Below are 20,977 nucleotides of genomic sequence, written 5' to 3'. Positions count from 1 at the left end.
AAGTTGTTGCCAATCAATAGATCAGTACCTTTGCCCAGATTTCAATGATTCCAAATACGGAAATGTAATGACCCAGGCTCACTTAATCGATTATTCAGTCTGGCTATGGTTTTTGGCATTATCCAGACAGATAATAAGCATTTTTTAACATGGCTAGCTCTATGTTTCTGTGTTATCGTTAATATTTTTTATTGAAGTACAGTTGATTTACAGTGTTGTACTAATTTCTGCTGTACAGCAAAGTGACTCAGTTATACACATATATACATTCTTTTTCATACTCTTTTCCATTATGGTTTACTCCAGGAGACTGGATATAGTTCCCTGTGCTATACAGTAGGACTTTGTTGTTTATCCATTCTGAATGTAACAGTTTGTATCTACTAACCCCAAACTCCCAGTCCATCCCTCTCCCTCCCGCTCCCCCTCCCCTCCTTGGCAACCACAAGTCTGTTCTCTGTTTTTTCTGTGTTATCTTTAATCCCACTAAAGAAGTAGGAACTAAATGAGGTTCACCTAATTGGTGCCAATATTTGTAATAAAAAATATGTTTACTTCTCATTTGTTTAGCCTGTGGTTGTCCAGAAGTCAGCCTTTCCTGGTACCAGGAAAGAGCCAGACCAACTCAGAGCTCTTTGTACATGTGCACCCGTGGATTACCCGAAATTTCAGTGGCCTCTTTTGCCAGCGCACTGTCAGTGTTTTCAGTACAGTACTTCCCAAGCGTTAATGTGCTTGTGAATCATCTGGAGATCTTGTTAAAATGCAGATTCTGACTCATTAGGTCTGGGGTGGGGCCTGAAAGCCTAGATTTCTAACCAGCACCCAGTGATAACCTATACTGATTATCTTCAGACCATACTTTGAGTAGCAAGGGTTTTAGTATTCTCTTCCAAATGTAGTATTCTCTTTCAGATCACTAAGGTAAAGATATTCTCTGTGACCCTGGCAGTGCCTGCATTCCCAAAGTCTGATATGCAATCAAGTGATTTTCTGGTATCTGTGGGAACTTGATCAGTTTTAAAACTGAAGGGCATCTGTATTCTTTTTTTTTCTTAATTTTTTTTTTTTTTTTTGGCTGTGTTTTTTCTTCGTTGCTGCACGTGGGCTTTCTCTAGTTGCGGTGAGAGGGGCTACTCTGTTGCAGTGTGCGGGCTTCTCACTGCGGTGGCTTCTTTTGTTGCAGAGCATGGGTTCTAGGCGCAAGGGCTTCAGTAGTTGTGGCGCATGGGCTCTAGAGCACAGGCTCAGTAGTTGTGGTGCATGGGCTTAGTTGCTCTGTGGCATGTGGGATCTTCCCCAACCAGGGCTCGAACCCACGTCCCCTGCATTGGCAGGCAGATTCTTAACCACGGCGCCACCAGGGAAGTCCCAGGGCATCTGTATTCTTTCACTTCTCCATTATATTTAATTTGCCTTCATGATATCTATCTCTTTTTAGAAATGTTACATGCAGAGAGGGGCCTCTGACTTGCCTGAGGTCACATTCAGTTGCCTGTAAGAGCCTCAGTTTCTGCTTTTTGAGCAGTGTCTTTCTAAGTGGAAATCAGCGTCTGTCCTCTTTCTAGCCTTTTGTTATACTCTAAATAATAGCTCAATTTCAGATCATCTGCTTGTAGAACTTTTAAAATAACAAGAAGAGACTTGCTAAAAATAACAGGGAAGAACCTTTCTGCTTATTAGTTGTCACAGTAAGACTTCTTGGTTTCTGTACAGGGGTTTCTCTTAGCCAGAGGGTTTCTACAGAAGCAGCCCTGGAATGCATTCTTGGCGCTCAAGGGAGTTCTATGTTACTTCCTGTCTCTCTGGTCTGTGAGCTTCCCCACCACTGCTCTGTGCTGGGGAAACCAGCTAGGACCTTGACTTGCTGTTTGACTGACGACCTGATCACTCTTCAAATGAAAACACCAAGAACATTTACTCTGTGTGATGCATTTTATTTCTCTAATTTAGTAATATATCACTTCTATTTAAGTTTCTGAATCAGACATCTGAGGTGTCCATTATTCAGAACTTCAAGGAAGGCAGATTTAATGTGTTTTTTTTATCATAATGTGTTCTTTGGTTGTTTTTTTTCTTCCATATTTGTTCAGTTGACTTTGGTCTTTCTGATTTAAGTACAGTGCTGTGTGTGTGTGTGTTTAATTGGTTTTTGTAAAAAGTGAATTATTCTCCATAGGTTGATCCTTAGAATGCAAATCTCCTTGTGATAGTACTGGTGCTTGTGTGCTGCATTTATTCACAAGACTTCATTAGATGTGGTGTGTAAGAAGAGACACTTGGACGGGGGTGTTAGGATTCTATTCCTGCATTGACAGTAGCTCTCCTTGTGATCTTGAATAATGTTGCTTGATCTCCATGGACCTTTATTTCTGTACTAAAAATAAGTGGGTTAGGTTATCTTTTACAGTTCTAACAGTCTAGAATTCTGCCCCTTAATATCTTCATTTCTTTTAGTTCTCAACAAGACCAACTATGTTGTACTGATTACATATGAAGTAGATTCTTTTCTAAAACCATATTAAGAGACCCTTTAATTTCATTAGTAATTGATCTCAGTCTCATTTAGTTTGGGGTATTTGATGATAAAGTCTCCCGTAGGTAGCTAATCCTAGCCATGATTTGTGGAGGCATGTCCATTTCTGTCCCAAGTAGTGATATTTTATGACCTGTGTCCTACTTTTTTTCCCCTGACCTTGTCCTTTATTTGTAAATCCATCTTTGTTCTGGTCTGTAGGCTTTTGCATAACTCATACACGGTGGTGGTCTAGGTATTCTGTCCTGGCATAACTAGTAGCTTGAGTAAAGGGAGAGACAGATCATTTATCATTCTGGTTTCTGTGACTGTAAGAGGAATGCATTTATGTAGAATTTTTTTTTTAATTACATCCTGATTCATTGTGACTTCCCTTCATCTTGCCAGCAGATTTTCTCTGTTTTCTTGGATTTATAACCTTTGATTCTGCCTCTAGACAATATTATTAACTACACAGTAGATGTGATTTGAATAGTCAGAAAGACTCCATATAGTCTATTTTTCCATATTAAAAACCAAATTGTTTTTATCTGTTACCTCAAGATATTTTGTTAATAAAAGGTACATACTGTATATTTTATAGCTGATTTATCTTTTTTAAAAGACTAACTTTATAGCTACATGAGAAAACTGAAAACTTGTTTATCAGAGTCCAATGAAGCACTTTCTCAGAGTGACTTTTAAGTTTATTCATTCTGCTTAAGTATATAAAATTGTCTTAGTAAGTAAACTGTGTGTTTTAAAATTAACCATCAACTCTAAATGTGAAAATTAAACAAAGCAAAAATGAAATGGCTAACTTCATCAACATCAAAACACTACGTGTATTGAGTATCTCCTGTGTGTGGGGAACGTGGACTGAGAGGGCAGAGAGAGGAAGGAGATGCCACCCTGCCTTTGAGGGATGTTGATGGGGCCAGAGCAGCTCGCTCAGTCTTCACCCTGCAGATTGTCCTTAACTGCAGAGCAAGACAAATTTTTCCCTACTTAGACTATTTCTCAACTCAGGATTAGTTGCTTCAGCGTAAGAAAATCATCTTTTCCTACATATAAAAATGGGTAAATCAGTAGTATGAGAACAACCAGCTTATAATGTGTAGGCAGGAAATAACAGTTAATTGCTGCTAAATATCTAAGCAGTTAATTAATCTAAGCAGTTAATTAAGTTAATTAATACTTAAGTCCAAGTACTTTAGTATCTTTCATCAACTTACTCATGTAGCTTCGATCAGCACACATCTGTTTAACATTAACAAATCGTATCTCCTTAAAAGCCATGATGTTTATCTACTTGGATGATCAGCATTCTTTCCTTTAAAAACGTTAAGATGGAGCAGTTTTTTCCTTCCCTCTCATATGGTGTAAAGTGCAAAGATTACACTGTAGAACTTAACCATAACATTTGAAATGCCATCACTAATAATCACCATGGAAACTGGAGATCTCTGATGTCACACTGCCCGTGTGATTTCTCAAAGGGCAAATATAACTGTTGATAGCCACTATTTAAAGAGCCACTTAATACCTCCAACAAAATGATTTTTTTTCCTTTAGGCAATTTTGGCTAGGCATCAGATCCAATCATGTTCCTGTTTCTGTTTGCCAAGCTAATTGCTGTGCATCAAGATGAACAGCTATTCCCCAAGCTCCCCCTACTACCTTCGTCATAAGCGGTATCCTATTTGTGTTCTTTCAAGTAGAAAATTAACATGGCCATTGGCCAAGAATTGTACCAGGCTGACGGATCAAACGATGATGAGAAACGAGGAAAATGTCTGAGTGTTTGATGACAGAAATCACTGAAGTCAGAGGCTGATAGCCATTTTGTTTAAACCTTTTAAAAAGGCAGAGAAAAGGGGAGAAGAGCTTAAATACAGGATGAGCAAACGAGTCACCGTGGGATGACATCGTTCTAGATCATGATGCTCAGAGTTCTGTGACTCTAAAGCCACATGTACAATCCCCACTAGTGAAAAAAATCAATGTGCCTGAGACTTATAGCATCCGATATGGCTTCCTGGGACTGAAATTAATGGTCTTGTGCCCCAGAGCCACTGATTAATCAAATGATATGTGGGCAGAAAGTAACAGTCGTTTTGTTTCAATGAACTACCAATGACTGAGATTACTTACTGGGCCCCAGAAACTTGGCCTGTATTCCAGGCTGTGACACATCTCCCTCCTTTTGAGGTGAAGGTAGTTTTATTCTTTGCATTATAATCTAATTGGAAAAAAAAAAAAGGGTACATTTGTAACTAGATCTGTCTGGTAATGGACTTGTAATCATTACCAAAATGCCTAGAAAAGCTTTCCTTATTTTGGCTTACCTATTTGCTAATGGACACAGGAAACCTGCCAAATGCAAACCGGTTTGTGCCGCATGTGTTAATATAGGACTTCTCAGAAAGGAAGGGAAAAGGCTGTTTGCTCTTTTATAGCTTCTGTTTCATCCCTTTCATAACTTATCTTTTCATAAATTATCCCCTAACTATTCCCTCGTTAAATGCACATTATTAGGGCTCTGTATATTCCTCTGTTTCTTTCATTTTGATATTCTAACTGTGATCATACATATTTCTTTTTTGGTGCATGTTCCAGTGGGATTTTGTCATGGTGGTGGTGAATATCTTTCTTTTCAAGAACAATAGGTACAACATAAAATATTGCTTTACAACAAGAACTTTATTAATTTCATCGTCTTTATTAATCAGACTAGCACTGATGACATAGAATACTACTTAGCTTGGTATCAAATTAGCTAAATGTGTGCTAAGTGGTGTCTGTATTGCTGTGGAGGCATTGATGCATAGCTCACTTCAGGACTCTTTATTCCCTGACTTGATGTTTATTCATTTATAGATGAATCAGGTACCAGTTATATAGTATATTGCATATCAAGTGCATTGGACCCATCTCTCACTTGGCATCACATGACTATATTAATTAATGCATGTTTTTCAAATATTCCCAAATAGGCCATTAGTCAGTTTCCACTGTTTGGATCTTGTGGGCAAGTGAATTTTTGGTGACGTTTCCTAGGCAGAAGCTAGTGATACCAGTAGATATGCTGGCACTGGAGGAACAGGATTTGCATTTGGCAAGTGCTGTTGCTCTTCCCACATCCATGCTGTCAAGTCTTCCTGTGTCTCCGAAACGTGAAGGTTAAAGTCTCGGAGGATAGCCTTGCTAATTTGGTTGACACACCTACGTTTGTAGACTTTTTCTCCCCATTCCTGTTCCCTTTTGTTTATGGGTATTGGGAATGATAGCTGTATACTTCTGCTTGGGTAGAGGAATAGAGTTATGTGGTCCCTAATAATATGCCCGAGAGGTCTGGGAGCTTTAATATAAAGGACCGCCTTTATTGTAAAGTTACATGCTTCACAGGCTTTTTTCTGAGCAAGGACGCCTTTTCCAAAGTGGTCTAGCCTGCACTGCTCACCATCTGCTGTCTATCACAAAGGTTCTTTTATGGTTTGTTGCAGTGTTAATTCCTTACCAGTGTAACATTCATGTGATTAGTACTGTGCTTTTCTCTAAATGTTTGACATTGCTATAACCCATTCAATTCGATAAAGCTTTTCTCTTTTAGATCTGTTAGAGGCAGGGCTTTGGCAGATTCTTCCCATTTGGGTGAGCAGGTAACTAAATAATGCTGGAAAATACTGATGCTCCCTTTTTTTAGCAACAACCAAGATACTGATATTATAGAGCCTTTTTAGTTTGGGCATTTCTAATTCCAGTAAGAGATACACAGGGGATTTCTTTGGTCAGTCTGGCTTAAACTGTTGACTCTAACCAACGGCTCACATTTTCAAGACATTAAGTGGTAGATTTAGGTTTTAGATTGTAGCCACAGGGTAATGTTTCCTTACGCACCTCATCCTGTGCCTCCCAATGCATCCAGTTGTTCAGTTTGCCCACCATTTGTGAATGAATCACTGATGTCTAGTATACCAGTCAGAAGCCCCAGATCTATACCCTGTGTGGTCTGTTACCTTACTGCAAATCCTACTAACTAGTGGTTGTCTGGGTTATTTATTGTGGTGGAACACACCACCCCAAAATTTAGTGGCTTCAAACAACCATTTTATTTGCTCAGTGATGCTCTAGGTCAGACATTCAGCAGGGCATGGAGAAGATGGCTTGTCTCTGTTCCATGATGTCTAGGGCCTCGGCTGGAGTGGCTTGAATGGCTGGCGGCTGCTGGGGTGGCTCGCCTAGAGTCTGTCTTCTAGCTGGTAGCGGGTGCTTGGCTGAGACTGTCCACGTGAGCACCTTGCTGCTTCTCCACATGCCTTGAACTGCTCCTAGCATGAAGGCTGGCCTCTAAGAGGAGGGAGGAAAGGCCTCGGTTTAGAAGTTGCGAAACATCTTATATGCATCATTTATCGCTGTGTAATAAAAAAGCCACAAAACCTAGTGGCTGGAAACAACAAGCAGTTATCTCGTGGTCCCTGTAGGTAAGGAATCCAGAAGGGACCTAGCTGGGTGCCTCTGGCTCAGAGCATCTCATAAAGCTGCATTTACAGTGTCAGCCGGGACTGTAAGCATTTCAAGATTCAATTGGGATGGAAGGGTCACTTCCAAGTTCACTGTATGGTTTTTGGCAGGCTTCAGTTTCTCACGGGCCGTTGGTCTCAGGGCCACCGTTCCTCCCCATGCCATGTGGGCCTCTCCGTGGGGCTGCTCATCACGTGGCAGCCTGCTTCCCCCAGCAGAGTGATCACAGAGACAGAGTCCCTTTGACATGGAAGCCTAGTCTTCATAGCCTGGTCTCAGAAGAGAGCCGACGAGTCTAATGCCACCTTCAAGGGAAAGGGAGTACACATGACTGTGAATACCAGGAGACAGTGAACTTCGAGGGTCATTTTAGAGACTGCCTGCTACGATGTGACTTCTGCCCCATTTTTTTTGGTTAAGGAAGTCATTGGGCCAGCCCAGATTTAAAGGGAAAGGAAAAAATCCCACTTCTCAAAGAGAGAGGCTCTGGTAGTGACCATCTTTGGATACTAAGTGAGCAAATACACTTTCATTTAACTTGTGATTAATAGGCATCCAGCCCCTTTCTACAGGAAACTTCATGTAGCCTTCTCCCAGGATGGGCTGTCTTTGGGCATACCTAGCATTAGGGGTTCTTGTCCCCGTCCTGATGTCAGTATTTTCATGCAGCCATCATGCAGCACAGGCACACCTAACACTGTCTTAAGCGGAGTTTGGCAGGCCGCACAAGAAGCACCTGCATCTGACCTATGTCTGCCCTCTCTTCCATGAGGACATTCCTCTCTTTCCCCTTACAGGCCTGTCTAAATGTCTCACGCTTTAGGTCTAAGATGTTGCCCATTTATGTCTTCCTTCTAGGCTATGGAATATAGAAGAGCATCTTAGGCAAGGGTACATGCTTTCCCTAGGGAGATCTGACCCTAATCGACGGACGTTCCTTCCTCTCCATAAATACCGAAGATAGTTAATGCACCTTAAAGACTTTTTCCCCCCATTTGGGGAAGCAGTAAATTGTATATAACATAAAATTTGCCATTACAACCATTTTTAAGTATACAGTTCAGTGACATTAGTTACCTTCACAATGTTGTGCAACCATCACCACTATTTCCAAAACATTTTCATCACCCCAAACAGAAACTCTGTACTCACTAAGCAGTAATTCCCAATTTCACCATCTCCCAAGCCCCTGGTAACTTCTTTTTTTTTTTTTTAACATCTTTATTGGGGTATAATTGCTTTACAGTGGTGTGTTAGTTTCTGCTTTATAACAAAGTGAATCAGTTACACATATACATATGTTCCCATATCTCTTCCCTCTTGCGTCTCCCTCCCTCCCACCCTCCCTGTCCCACCCCTCCAGGCGGTCACAAAGCACCGAGCCTATATCCCTGTGCCATGCGGCTGCTTCCCACTATCTACCTTACGTTTGTTAGTGTATATATGTCCATGACTCTCTCTCGCCCTGTCACAGCTCACACTTCCCCCTCCCCATATCCTCAAGTCCGTTCTCCAGTAAGTCTGTGTCTTTATTCCTGTCTTACCCCTAGGTTCTTCATGACATTTTTTTTCTTAAATTCCATATATATGTGTTAGCATACAGTATTTGTCTTTTTCTTTCTGACTTACTTCACTCTGTATGACAGACTCTAGGGTCTATCCACCTCATTACAAATAGCTCAATTTCATTTCTTTTTATGGCTGAGTAATATTCCATTGTGTATATGTGCCACATCTTCTTTATCCATTCATCCGATGATGGGAGAAAATATTTGCAAATGAAGCAACTGACAAAGGATTAATCTCCAAAATTTACAAGCAGCTCATGCAGCTCAATAACAAAAAAACAAACAACCCAATCCAAAAATGGGCAGAAGACCTAAATAGGCCTAAATATCTTCCAAAGAAGATATAGACTGCCAACAAACACATGAAAGAATGCTCAACATCATTAATCATTAGAGAAATGCAAATCAAAACTACAATGAGATATCATCTCACACCAGTCAGAATGGCCATCATCAAAAAATCTAGAAACAATAAATGCTGGAGAGGGTGTGGAGAAAAGGGAACACTCCTGCACTGCTGGTGGGAATGTGAATTGGTTCAGCCACTATGGAGAACAGTATGGAGGTTCCTTAAAAAACTACAAATAGAACTACCATATGACCCAGCAATCCCACTACTGGGCATATACCCTGAGAAAACAAAAATTCAAGAAGAGTCATGTACCAAAATGTTCATTGCAGCTTTATTTACAATAGCCCGGAGATGGAAACAACCTAAGTGCCCTGGTAACTTCTAATCTACTTTCTGACTCTGTGAAATGGAATCATACAATATGTGTCCTTTTGTGTCTGGCTTATTTCACTTAGCATAATGTCTTGAAGGCTCATCCATGCTTTACACACACACACACACACACACACACACACACACACACACACACTCTCTTGGGTTGTTTCCATCTTTTGACTATTGTGAGTAATGTTGCTATCACGTTGGTATACAAATATCTATTTGAGTCTCTGCTTTCAGTTCCTTTGTGTCTGTACCCAGAAGTGGAGTTGCTGGATCAGTGGTCATACCATTTAACTTTTTGAGGAGTCACCAAATTGTTTTCTACAGCTGCTGCATCATTTTACTTTCCCATCAACAGTGCACAAGGGGTGCAATTTCTCCACATCCTTGCCTGCACTTGTTATTTTCCTTTTTTTTTTAATTTTTTTTATTTTATAGCCATCCTAATGATATGAAGTGATGTTTTATTGGGGTTTCGGCTTACATTTCCTTGATGACTAAAATGATGTTGAACATCTTTTTGTGTGCTTATTTGTCATTTGTGCCTTTTAAAAAATGTCTGTTCAAGTCCTTTGCTCATTTTTTAATTGGGTTGTTTGTCTTTTTGTTGTTAAGTTGTAGGAATTTTTAATATCCTCTGGCTACAAGACTCTTAAATATTTTCTCCTATATATATTCATAAAGATAGTGGTCTGTAATTTTCTTTGTAGTGTCTTTGTCTGGCTTTGGTGTCAAGGTATTGCTAGCCTCATAGGATGAGTTAGGAAGTGTCCCTCTTCAGTTTTTTGGATGTGTTTGAGAAGGATTGTGGTGTTAATTCTCTAAACATTTGGTAGAAATCACCAGTAAATCCATCTGGTCCTGAGTTTTACTTTGATGGGAGGTTTTTGATTATTGAATCAATCTTTTTACTTGTTACAGGACTATATAGACTTCCTGTTTCTTCTTGAGTCAGTTTTCGTAGTTTATGTTTCTAGGAATTTGTCCATTTCAACTAGGTTATCTGATGTGTTGGTGTACATACATATTCATATTGTTATTCATATTCTCTTATAATTCTTTTTATTACTGTAAAGTCAGTAGTAATGTTTCCTCTTTCATTTCTGATTTTAGTGATTTGAGTCTTTTTTTCTTTGTACTTTTTTTTTCATACTTTGTATGATTTCAGTCTTTTAAAATTTATTAAGACTTGTTTTATGGCCTGATATATGATCTAACCTGGAGAATGCTACGTGTCCACTGTGGAAAACGTGTATTCTGCTGTTGTTGGGTCACGTGTTCTGTTAGATCTAATTGGTTTAAAGTGTTGTTCAAGTCCTCCATTATTGAAAATGTGTATGGTAGTCTCCAGCTCTTGTAGAACTATCTGTTTCTCCCTTCAGTTCTGTCCATTTTTGCTTCATATATTTTGAGGCTCTGTCATTCGATGTGTATACATTTATAATTGTTAAACCTTGATGAATTGAACCTTCTATCAGTTTGCAACGTCCCTCTTTGTCTCTTATAAACTTTTGTTTACTTAAAATGTGTTTCATTTGATACTAAATCCACCCCAGCTCTCTTTTGGTAATGAGTTATTTTCTTAGTGATTACCTTAGGGATTGCAATTAACATCTTAAATTTATAACAACCTAGTTTGGGTAATAATCATTTTAGTTTGAGTAATATGCAAATATTCTGCTCCTATACATCTCTATCTCTTGTTTACATTGTTACTGTCACAGATTACATCTTTATACCTGTCTGACCTTTGACATAAATTTATAATTATTTTATGAATTTGCCTTTTAAATTATATAGGGAAAAAAGAGGAGTTACAAACCAAAAGAACAATAATATCAGCTTTTATATTTACCTATGTAGTTATCTTTACCAGTGTTTACTTATTTCTTCACATGGCTTTGAGTTACTACCTAATATCCTTTTATTTCATCCTAAAGGATTCTTGTAGGGTAGGTTTAGTGATAATAGATTTCCTTAGCTCTGGTTTATCTGGAAATGTCTCAATTTATCCTTTATCCTTGAAAAATACTTTTGCCAGATAAAGAATTTTTGGTTGACAGTTTTTTTTTTTTTCAGCACTTTAAGTGTGTCACCCCACTTCCTTTCTGACCTCCATGGTTTCTGATATCAGCTCTTAATCTTATTGAGGATCCCTTGTATGTGATGAGTCACTTCTGTCTTGCTACTTTCAAGATTCTGTCTTTGGCTTTCAACAATTTGACTGGGGACTTCCCTGGTGGGCCAGTGGTTAAGACTCTGTGCTTTCACTGCAGAGGGCTGGGTGCGATCCCTGGTCAGGGAACTAAGATCTCACATGCCACTCGGCACAGCCAAAAAAAAAATTTTATTTTATTTTTTTTTTTTTTTGACTGTAATGTTCCTCGGTGTGGATCTCTTTAAGTTTATCCTGCTTGGAACTTGTTGAACTTCCTAGGAGTGTAGATTCATGTCTTTCATCAAATTTGGGAAGTTTTTGGCCATTATTTATTTTTTCTACCCTTTCTCTCTCTCATCTCCCTCTGAGACTCCTATGATGTGGTGTTAGTATGCTTGATGTTGGTGGTGTAACACAGGTCCCTTATTTTAGCTATTGTACTTTTCAGCTCCACTATTTCTGTTTGATTCCTTTTTATAATTTATCTTTATTGGGTTCCCCCCTTTGTTCTTACAGTGTTCTCATTTCCTTTAGTCCTTTTTATTTTTTTTAATTGAAATAGATTTGACATATAACTGTGTAAGTTTAAGATGTAGAACATGTTGATTTGTTACTTTTATATAATGCAGTATCATTGCCATTTTAGTGTTACACCTCTAAGACATCACATGATTATCATTTCTTTTTTGTGGTGAGAATAAAGATCCAGTCTCTTAGCAGATTTGGTATTTATAACGCAGTACTGTTGTCTGTAATCATTATATTGTGTATTAGATCACCAGGATTTATTTATCTACAGGTGTCAAGTTTGTACCTTAAATGGCATCTCTTCTATTTCCCTACCCCGCAGCCACCGGTAGCCACCATCCTATGCTCTCTTTTTACAAGTTTGGCTTTTTCAGATTCCACAAGTGGTATACGGTATTTGTCTCTCTCTATCTGACTTATATCACTTGGCGTAATGTCCTCAAGGTTCATCTATGTTGTTGCAAATGGTATGAAAATGAATTTCCACCTTTCTTAGGGCTGAATTATATTTCTGTGTGTGTGTGTGTGTGCGCGCACGCACGCGTGCGTGTGAACAGTTTTTTTATACATTTATTCATTGACATACTTAGGTCGTTTCCATATCTTGGCTATTGTGTATAATGCTACAATAAACATGGAGGTGCAGATTTCTCTTCAATATCCTGTTTTTATTTCCTTTGGATATATACCCAGAAGTGGAATTTGCTGGATCATATGGTAGTTCTAAATTTTTGAAGAACCTCTGTACTATTTTCTGTAGTGGAAAAAAACATTACCAACTTACATTCCAGCAGTAGTGTACCAGGCTTCCCTTTTCTTCATGTCCTCACCAGCACTTGTTATCTCTTGTGACTTCTTGGTGATGGTCATTCTAACAGATGTGAGGTGCTATCACATTGTGGTTTTGACTTACATTCCCGTGATGATTAGTGATGTTGAACACCTTTTCATGTCCCTGTTGGCCATTTGAATGTCTTCTATGGCCAATAGGAAAAATGTCTATTTAGTTCCTCTGCCAGTTTTTTTAATCAGATTTTTTTTATTGAGTTATATGAGTTTTTATATATTTTGGATATTAACTCCTTATCCAGTATATGGTTTGCAAATATAAATATTTTCTCCCATTCTGTAGGTAGCCTTTTCATTTTGGTTTTTTTTTTGCAGTGCAGAGGCTTTTTAGTTTGATGCAGTCCCACTTGTTGACTTCTGCTTTTGTTGTTTGTGCTCCTTTAGTTCTTTGACATGATTTCCTTTAGCTCCTTGAGCATAACTGAGACAGTTGACTTTGCCTAGTAATCAGTGTTTAAGATTCCTCAGGCATAGTTTCTGTCCACTTCTCTCTTTCTTGTGAATGAGTCTTAGTTTCCTGTTTTTGGTATGCTTTGCAATTTTTTGTTTAGAACTGCACATACTCAAGAATTATAAAAGTCAGATTCTCTCCCTCCTCGGGGATTGCTCTTAAGGGCTGTAGTCATCCACTTGTATTTCTTCAAGCTATTTTGGCAAAGTCAGTATTCTTTGTTGCATGTGCTCACTAAAATTTCTTGTTTCATTTTCTTTGCAATCAGCCTGTGACCTGACAGGGATTTCCTTAAATGTCTGAATCTTTTTTAAAAAGGTGGTAAGGGAATACAATAGATACCCTTACTGCCCACCCTGGCTCCAGCTGGCCACTCTAGGAGAGGGGGATGGTAGGTGGTTCACATCTGCTGCCCTCTTACCAAAGGGCAGCAGCCTCTCCCTCCATCAGGCACTCCCCTGGTTGCTGTAAGTGCCTTATCAGGTTCTGGTGTCCCCATGTAGTTGGCTTTGATGGTTGTTTCCAGCTTACTGGTTGTTTCAGTAGAGGGACTGATCTCTAGCGTTTTCTACTCTACCATTTTCCTTCTTAAAGTCTTTTTTTTTAAAGACTATGAATAGAAGGGATCCCTCTTCCTACCAGGTTACCGATGACAGTCTTTAACTTCTACAGAAACACACTAATGATTTGAGACATGAAGTAGTGAAAACGATCTGTGACATAGCATACATTCTGCACTGGTGGGAACAGAGCCACTCATTTTTGAATTAGATGACTGTGGGCCCTCCTATGTCAGACTCCCTGTGAAGAATAAACCTAAGAGCTATAGGATAACCCTCCAGCATCTCCCTACTGTAAGTATCACCCTACTGTAAGTTACCACAGTAGCTTCTATTTAGAGTCTATACGTGCTTTATAAGTTACTGCTTTTATTCTTTGTTCATTTTTACTTTGTTATCTTGGTGTACCCATTTCAGAAGGAACAGGGGAACCTTTAGGCTGCTGGATAACTGGTTGAATCTCTTCTCCTGAGATAGTCTCTGTGATGGAGAATAAATGTACTAACGTGCTGTGTTAATGACTTGCAATAACCAACTACTTTGAAGAGCTAAGATCATATGTGGGTAACCTTCTAAGAGTTTCTTTTTAACAGAACAGGAAAAAAAATTCTCTTTCAAAGATTTAGGGTCATTGAGTTAATCTGGCTTATTTTCAAACAGAAGAAAAACCTTTCCCCAACTCTGATACCAGTGTGTATTGTTGAAGAGTGAAATATTGCCATCCTACTAAGAGATCAATGAGATGTAATAAAATCTCATTTCAGCAGCAAATGAATGAAACTAATGAATACATTTGCCTTGTATTAATGCTGCTAGTCATATATCAGGCACTCAATAAATAGTTGATTAATTGAACCCAAAAGTAATTAAAACAGTTTTTTGAAGTTATTTTTATTTCACTGATTTTTTTTTTTACTAAGTGATCATGACTTATCTCAGTCTTTTGCATCTAATCAGAAAAATCAGAGATTTAAGTTTCAAAGGATAGATTTAGCATATTTTCTCTCTTTTTTCAAATTTGGCTTTAGGAATGTGATGTGGGCTCAATTTTAATTCAGTCCAACACATAACTAGCCATGAAGCACAGCCCTGTGTCCTAACAAAGGTCGTGTCAAAGAACAGGAATGAACCTCCAGATTTCGAATTCATTTTCCTTCTTCAGACATGAAAATGTGTATTAGGCTAGAGTTTTTCTTTTCTTGAAGATTCCAGGAGGTAAAACTCATTAATTTCCAGGCTCCTAGTATATCCTCAGTAAATACTTGATTAAACGATTTCTTCCTCTATTAAGTCACATTAGAAATTTCATGTTTTCTTTGTCCAGTTGGAATCACTAAACCCAAGTTTTCTCATTTGATTTTCCATATGCATGAAGAACTGATTTATTTCCCCATTTAAAGAAACATTCATGTAGTTGAAATAACTTAATCTTACCTTCTCATTTTCATTTTTATTTTTTTTTCATTTTTAAATGTTGACAGTGAACTGTAGCAAATAGACAGCAAAGTTGATTAGATGTTAAAAAAATGAATTGTTTAACCAGCTGCCACTTAGGTCAAGAACATAACCAACATCCCTGTTGACCCCACCCCATTGTAATCCCCTCCCCTCTCCTTGCCTTCCTCCTTCACCAGTAGCCTCTTTTTTCCTACTTTCTTCTGTGTGTTTCTTTATATTTCACTACCTAATTATGAATCATTTATAAATAGTTTAGTTTTGTTGTTTTTAATTTTAGATAAGTGGGATCATTTTGGTGTATTTTTGTTGTTCTGGCTACTTTGGTGCAACATTGTTTGTGAGATTAGGTCACATTGTGTGTGGCTATGTCCATTCATTTTCATTGATAGGCTAGATTCCATTACGCAAATATCTCACAGTTTATCTGTCTTACTCTTGCTGGATATTTAGGTAGTTTCCAGTTGGGGCTTATGAATATTCTTATATATGTATCTTAAGGCTCATAAACACACATTTGTGTGGAATATATACCTAGGGGTGGCATTGCTGGATTTCAGGGAATACATAATGTTCAACTAAAAGAGTCTGCAGAGTGGTTTTCCAAAGGGCTACCAATTTTCACTCCCACCAGGAATGTATAAGAGTTTCAGTTGTTCAGTATGATGTGTATGTAGTGGTGTTTCTTTGTAGTTTTAATTTACATTCCCTGATGACTAATGAAGTTGACTGGCTTTTCATATGCTTGTTGGCCATTTAGATGTCCTCTTTTCTGAAGTGTCTGTGTGTGAGATATATTTTTTCAAAAATCCAAAAGACATTATTATTATTACTACTATAATTATTGTTATATATAGTCCATATTCATTTAGATTTACTGGTATATTTATCGCTTTCTTTGCTCTTCAGTCGTTGCTGAATCTCTAAGATAGTTTATTCATTTTCATTGATATATAGGATTCCATGATGTGGATATAGCACAGTTTATCTGTTTTACTACTGATGAGTATTTATTTGGGTAATTTGCAAGTATTTTCTTTGTACCTAAAGAATTTATTTTAGTAATAATCTGCTGGTAGCAAATTATTCTAATTTTGATTGTATGAAATATCTTATTTTGCTTATTAAAGTAAGTTTTCACTGAGTATAGAATTCTGGGTTTGCATTTATTTTTTTTCAGCACCTTGAAGCTGTCTTTCCAGGGTCTTCTGATTTTTAATGATGCAGTTAGGAGGTCAGATGTCTGTCTTTGAGGATGCGCTCTGGCTGCTTTTATGGTTTCTTTAGTATCTTTACTTTTAGATCGTCTTTGTCTTCTCTAGTTTTCCCATGATTGTTGCTAGATGTGCATTTCCTCTGCTTCAGCTTGCTTAGGTTTCCTTGGGTTTCTTTAATTGGTGGTGGTTTTTTTTTCCCCCCCATGTAATTTTCAGTCTCTGACTCATATATTGATTTTATCCCATTCTCTTCCCCCTCATCCTGGGACTCCAGTTAAACATATGTTAGACCTATTCATTGTATCCATTGTGTCTCATACCCTCTTTCCCCCACCCGTTATTCTGTTTCTCCATGCTTCGTTGTTGATAGTTCCTTCTGACTTAACTTACACTTTACTGATTAAGTCTAATCTACCATTAAACTCATCCATTGATGCCTAAGTTCTTATTTTGTCATTCAATTCTCTGATTTCTGGCATCTTTTTCAACTCTGTTATATCATGTTTTATAGTTTCCTGTTGCTTCTAAACATTCTTAAATTCGGTATCCATTTCCATGTATATAGTAAACATAGCTTTTCTACAGTCTATGTCAAATAATGGCAGGGACTCCAGATTTGAAGTCTCTTATTTCTTATCATGTTGTCGTCTCTAAGTGTGCCTTGTTTTTATTATTCGCTGAGCATTTTATGAGAGAATTTGCTTTCAGGAATACTTCAAGACCTAGATGTTCGTTGCTCCCCCACCTCCCTTCGTGAAGGGGAGTGAGATTCAAGGTGTTGGCAGCTGGTTCTCTGCCTCTGGTGGCCACGTGACTCCTCCCATCCTACTTGTCTCTGGTCGACCTTCCTGGGTTGGCATCACCACTGAGGTAGAAAAGGCTCTACTTCCTTCTCAAAGCTCACGTTTTCTCCTTATTTTCTGCCTGATAATAACTGTTAGATCTTTGATATTTTTCTAGTGGAAGCATTTTTAATTTTGTCTAAATTTTTAAATTGTCTTCAGCTGGGAAGTTGATCCTGGTCAAAGACTGAAGTCACCTTTTCTGTAAGCTTAAATACTCCTGACTTGTCTCCTCCTCTAGGGTCTAGTTTCCATCATTGTTCCATCTTTGTTGCTTTTTTCCCCCAAACTCTACATCGTATTTCTCTTCATTTTAAAAAGGGTGACCACATTTATCAAGTTGTTATTTAAAAGTATCCCCGGGCTTCCCTGGTGGCGCAGTGGTTGAGGGTCCGCCTGCCGATGCAGGGGACACGGGTTCGTGCCCCGGTCCGGGAAGATCCCACATGCCGCGGAGCGGCTGGGCCCGTGAGCCATGGCCGCTGAGCCTGCGCATCCGGAGCCTGTGCTCCACAACGGGAGAGGCCACAACAGTGAGAGGCCCGCGTACCGCAAAAAAAAAAAAAAAAGTATCCCCCTTCCCAGTAGTTCTCACACTTGTAAGCCATGTCTTTTAACACAGTTTTGTGTTGCCTACCTATGTTATCAGAATCTTTTATGTAAGTATTGTTTCTTACTGAGCTCTGTTAGTGAAATGGAAATAAGGTCACCATGTTTGTTTCATCTAGTGATTTATCAAACAAAGGACACTGAGAAATTAGACACAAATAGAGGAGGTAAGGTGATTGAGACAAGTCAAATGTCCTTTCTGTGCTTTAATAAAAAATGGATGTACTGTTATCAGAGCCAACTAGATATTTAAAGCCAGAGCTGGGGAAGCAGGGTCTGGCATCACCCACAGCACAGGCACCATGGCTCCTTGGGAACACTCTGCGTGCTGTGGAGACAAGCTGGCCCTGAATTATGGTTCCTCTACTTCCCAGCCATGTGACCTTGAGTTATGACCCTTTCTGAAGCTCTCGTGCCTCCCAGGATAGTAATCTCAGTCTTGTTGGTGTGTGTTGAGCATCCAGCATGCGTGCCTGGCATGTATTTAAGGGCTCCGAAAAGAGTCGTCTTCCTCTAGCTTTGTACTTCACAGTCGCTCAGCTATAAAGTTGTTGCTTCTTTTGTTTTGAGATGGAGTTAGTTAGAATCACAAGCTGGGTTGAGTTGAGGCTCATTTCCTGCTCCTGACTTATTTTCTCTTTTAAAGGGAAAATGTGTTTATTTTCAGCTTCTAAGCTTTACTCTGGTGTTGGATTTATCCCCTTAGAAAGAAAGGGCTGCAGTAAGGTGGAGAAGCAGAGTTTTGTAGCCAAATCAGGTACCACATTGACTAGTTTACTCCTTTTGCCTACTTCCTCTAAAGTTATGTTAAAATAGATTGCATACTTTCTAATATAGAATCAGTAGAATTTAAATAAACAGCTAGGTTTTTTCCATTTTCATCTTTGATTCATCTTTTTAAGGTTTTGTGATTCCGCCCCACCCCCACCCCACACACACTTTTGTTTTTTAGTTTTTTGTTTTGTTTTGGTTTTTTGGCTGCTTTGGGTTCTCATTGCTGCACTCAGGCTTTCTCTAGTTGTGGCGAGCAGGGGCTACTCTTTGTTGCGGTCGCAGGCTTCTCATTGTGGTGGCTTCTCTTGTTGCAGAGCACGGGCTCTAGGTGCGTGGGCTCAGTAGTGGTGGTACACAGGCTTAGTTGCTCCGCAGCATGTGGGATCTTCCCGGACCAGGGCTCGAACCCATGTCCCCTGCATTGGCAGGCGGATTCTTAACCACTGAGCCACCAGGGAGGCCCCAAGGTATTCTTTTTCACTTTCTCTCCTTTCATCATCATCATAGGTGGTAAAGTAGTGAAGATAAAAATATTTATCCTGCCTCCAAGAGCAGGAAAAAGGCCCCCGTGATATAGGTAGATTCAGGTTGTGGGTTCAGCAACTTGGAGGATAAAACAAAGCAAGCATGTGGACTTGCCCCTCTGCTCCGCTGACAACTGTTGGCTCTGCCGCTAGGGCTCCCTGAGGACTGCTGCACAGAGATTACTCCCTCCTGCTCACCCCCAGCCCAGGGATTGGCAGAATTGCCCGCAGGCGATCAGGTAGAGAACACGGATACTTGTACAGCCCCGCTGCGTGTCTGTCCTCAAGGGCAGAAGCCTGTGACACAGCTGCCCACGTCAGTCCATGAGCTTGGCTGACGTCAGCTGTGAAAGGTAATTGCTTTTTCTTGGCTGGCTAACAAGAGGAAAGTTACTGTGACGAGGACTGTAGGAGCCCTGCTAACCAAGGAGGAGAAGGCTGCCGAGTGTGGCCCACCCACGCTGGTGATGGTGTGTTCCCTTCTAAGCTGGCTAAGAATGCTAATACTTTTGCCAGCCTGTTCTGCAGAGTGTAGAAACGGAGGAAGAATCTTTCTTTCAAGAAACAAGAGGCACAGAGAAATACAAATGGGGCATATTTTTGTTTAGTCATTTAAGTAAGAGGTTGGAGTCTAGACTGGCTAGAGGTTAAAAGACTTAAGGCCTCCCTGAAGGTCTAGAAGTAGACTTCTCATCTCAGTGCTACAGCATGTTACTGAAAACAAGGAGAGGAGCTTGAAAGATATGCCTTTCCTTCAAAAAGGCTCATAGCAAAGCCTGAGTGCCTCTCCTCAAGGTGGTAGCAGTTTCCAGCGCCCACCTCCTGTATTAGGGCAAAAGTAGAGAACCTGAGGAGCCTGCATGCTCAGTGGGAATCTGACTGAGGAATGCTGAGTTGTACCCCAGTAAAGCTGTCCCTTTAACCGGCACACTTAGGGAATCAGGGCACTCCAGAACATGGCACTTTGTGGTTGTCCAGGGGTGTTGAGTCCTGTGCTAGGTGTAAGGAACAGCTTCTCTCTCACCTCTGCAGCTATTTATGGTGGACAGACGAAGCTTGTGGCATGTTTGGGGAAGTAAAGCTCTTTGACCAGCTGCACATCTTCAATCTGGTAATAACTGGTAAAGAAGGTGGTAAAGATTACCATCATCTTTATTTGAAAGAGGGGAATTAAACATGTCTCCAGTGACTGAGCTGAGCAGAACCAAAAGGAAATGTTAAATCTGTCTTGTGACTTCACATGGGTAGACAGCTAGAAGCATTAGAAGTCTGATGGATGAATTGATAATCGTTGAAGCTGGGTAGTGGGTCTGTGGAGGTTCAATATACCATTGTCTCTCCTTTTGTATATTTGAAATTCTCTGTAATAGACTGTTTTAAGCCCATGGGAAATGGCATCTATTTTGTAAAATTAGAAGTATAAAAAGCCAACCTCACACCAGTCAGAATGGCCATAATTAAAAAGTCTACAAATAATCAATGCTGAAGAGGGTGTGGAGAAAAGGGAACCCTTCTACACTATTGGTGGGAATGTAAATTGGTGCAGCCACTATGGAGAACAGTATGGAGTTTCCTTAAAAAACTAAAAATAGAGCTACCATATGACCCAGCAATCCCACTCCTGGGCATATATCTAGAGAAAACTCGAATTCGAAAAGATACATGCACCC

At 39.5% G+C, this 20,977-nt stretch overlaps 1 protein-coding gene and 1 long non-coding RNA gene across 2 annotated transcripts in view; one reads left to right on the top strand and one right to left on the bottom strand.

Annotated features, from left to right (window-relative positions):
* ELP3 (elongator acetyltransferase complex subunit 3) overlaps positions 1–20,977 on the top strand; it is a 113,452-nt gene that overhangs the window by 83,850 nt on the left and 8,625 nt on the right. The gene's annotated exons all lie outside the window — the stretch shown is intronic.
* The window catches only part of LOC307189600, a 160,712-nt gene continuing 140,311 nt past the window's right edge, over positions 577–20,977 (bottom strand). The window contains exon 4 of the long non-coding RNA XR_013829208.1: positions 577–6,865. This is a non-coding gene — a long non-coding RNA (uncharacterized lncRNA). The remainder of the gene's footprint in view (positions 6,866–20,977) is intronic.

The sequence above is a fragment of the Stenella coeruleoalba genome (genome assembly GCF_951394435.1).
Source record: "Stenella coeruleoalba genome assembly, chromosome: 7".
Lineage (NCBI taxonomy): Eukaryota > Metazoa > Chordata > Mammalia > Artiodactyla > Delphinidae > Stenella > Stenella coeruleoalba.
This window is presented reverse-complemented; position numbering and strand designations above follow the sequence as displayed.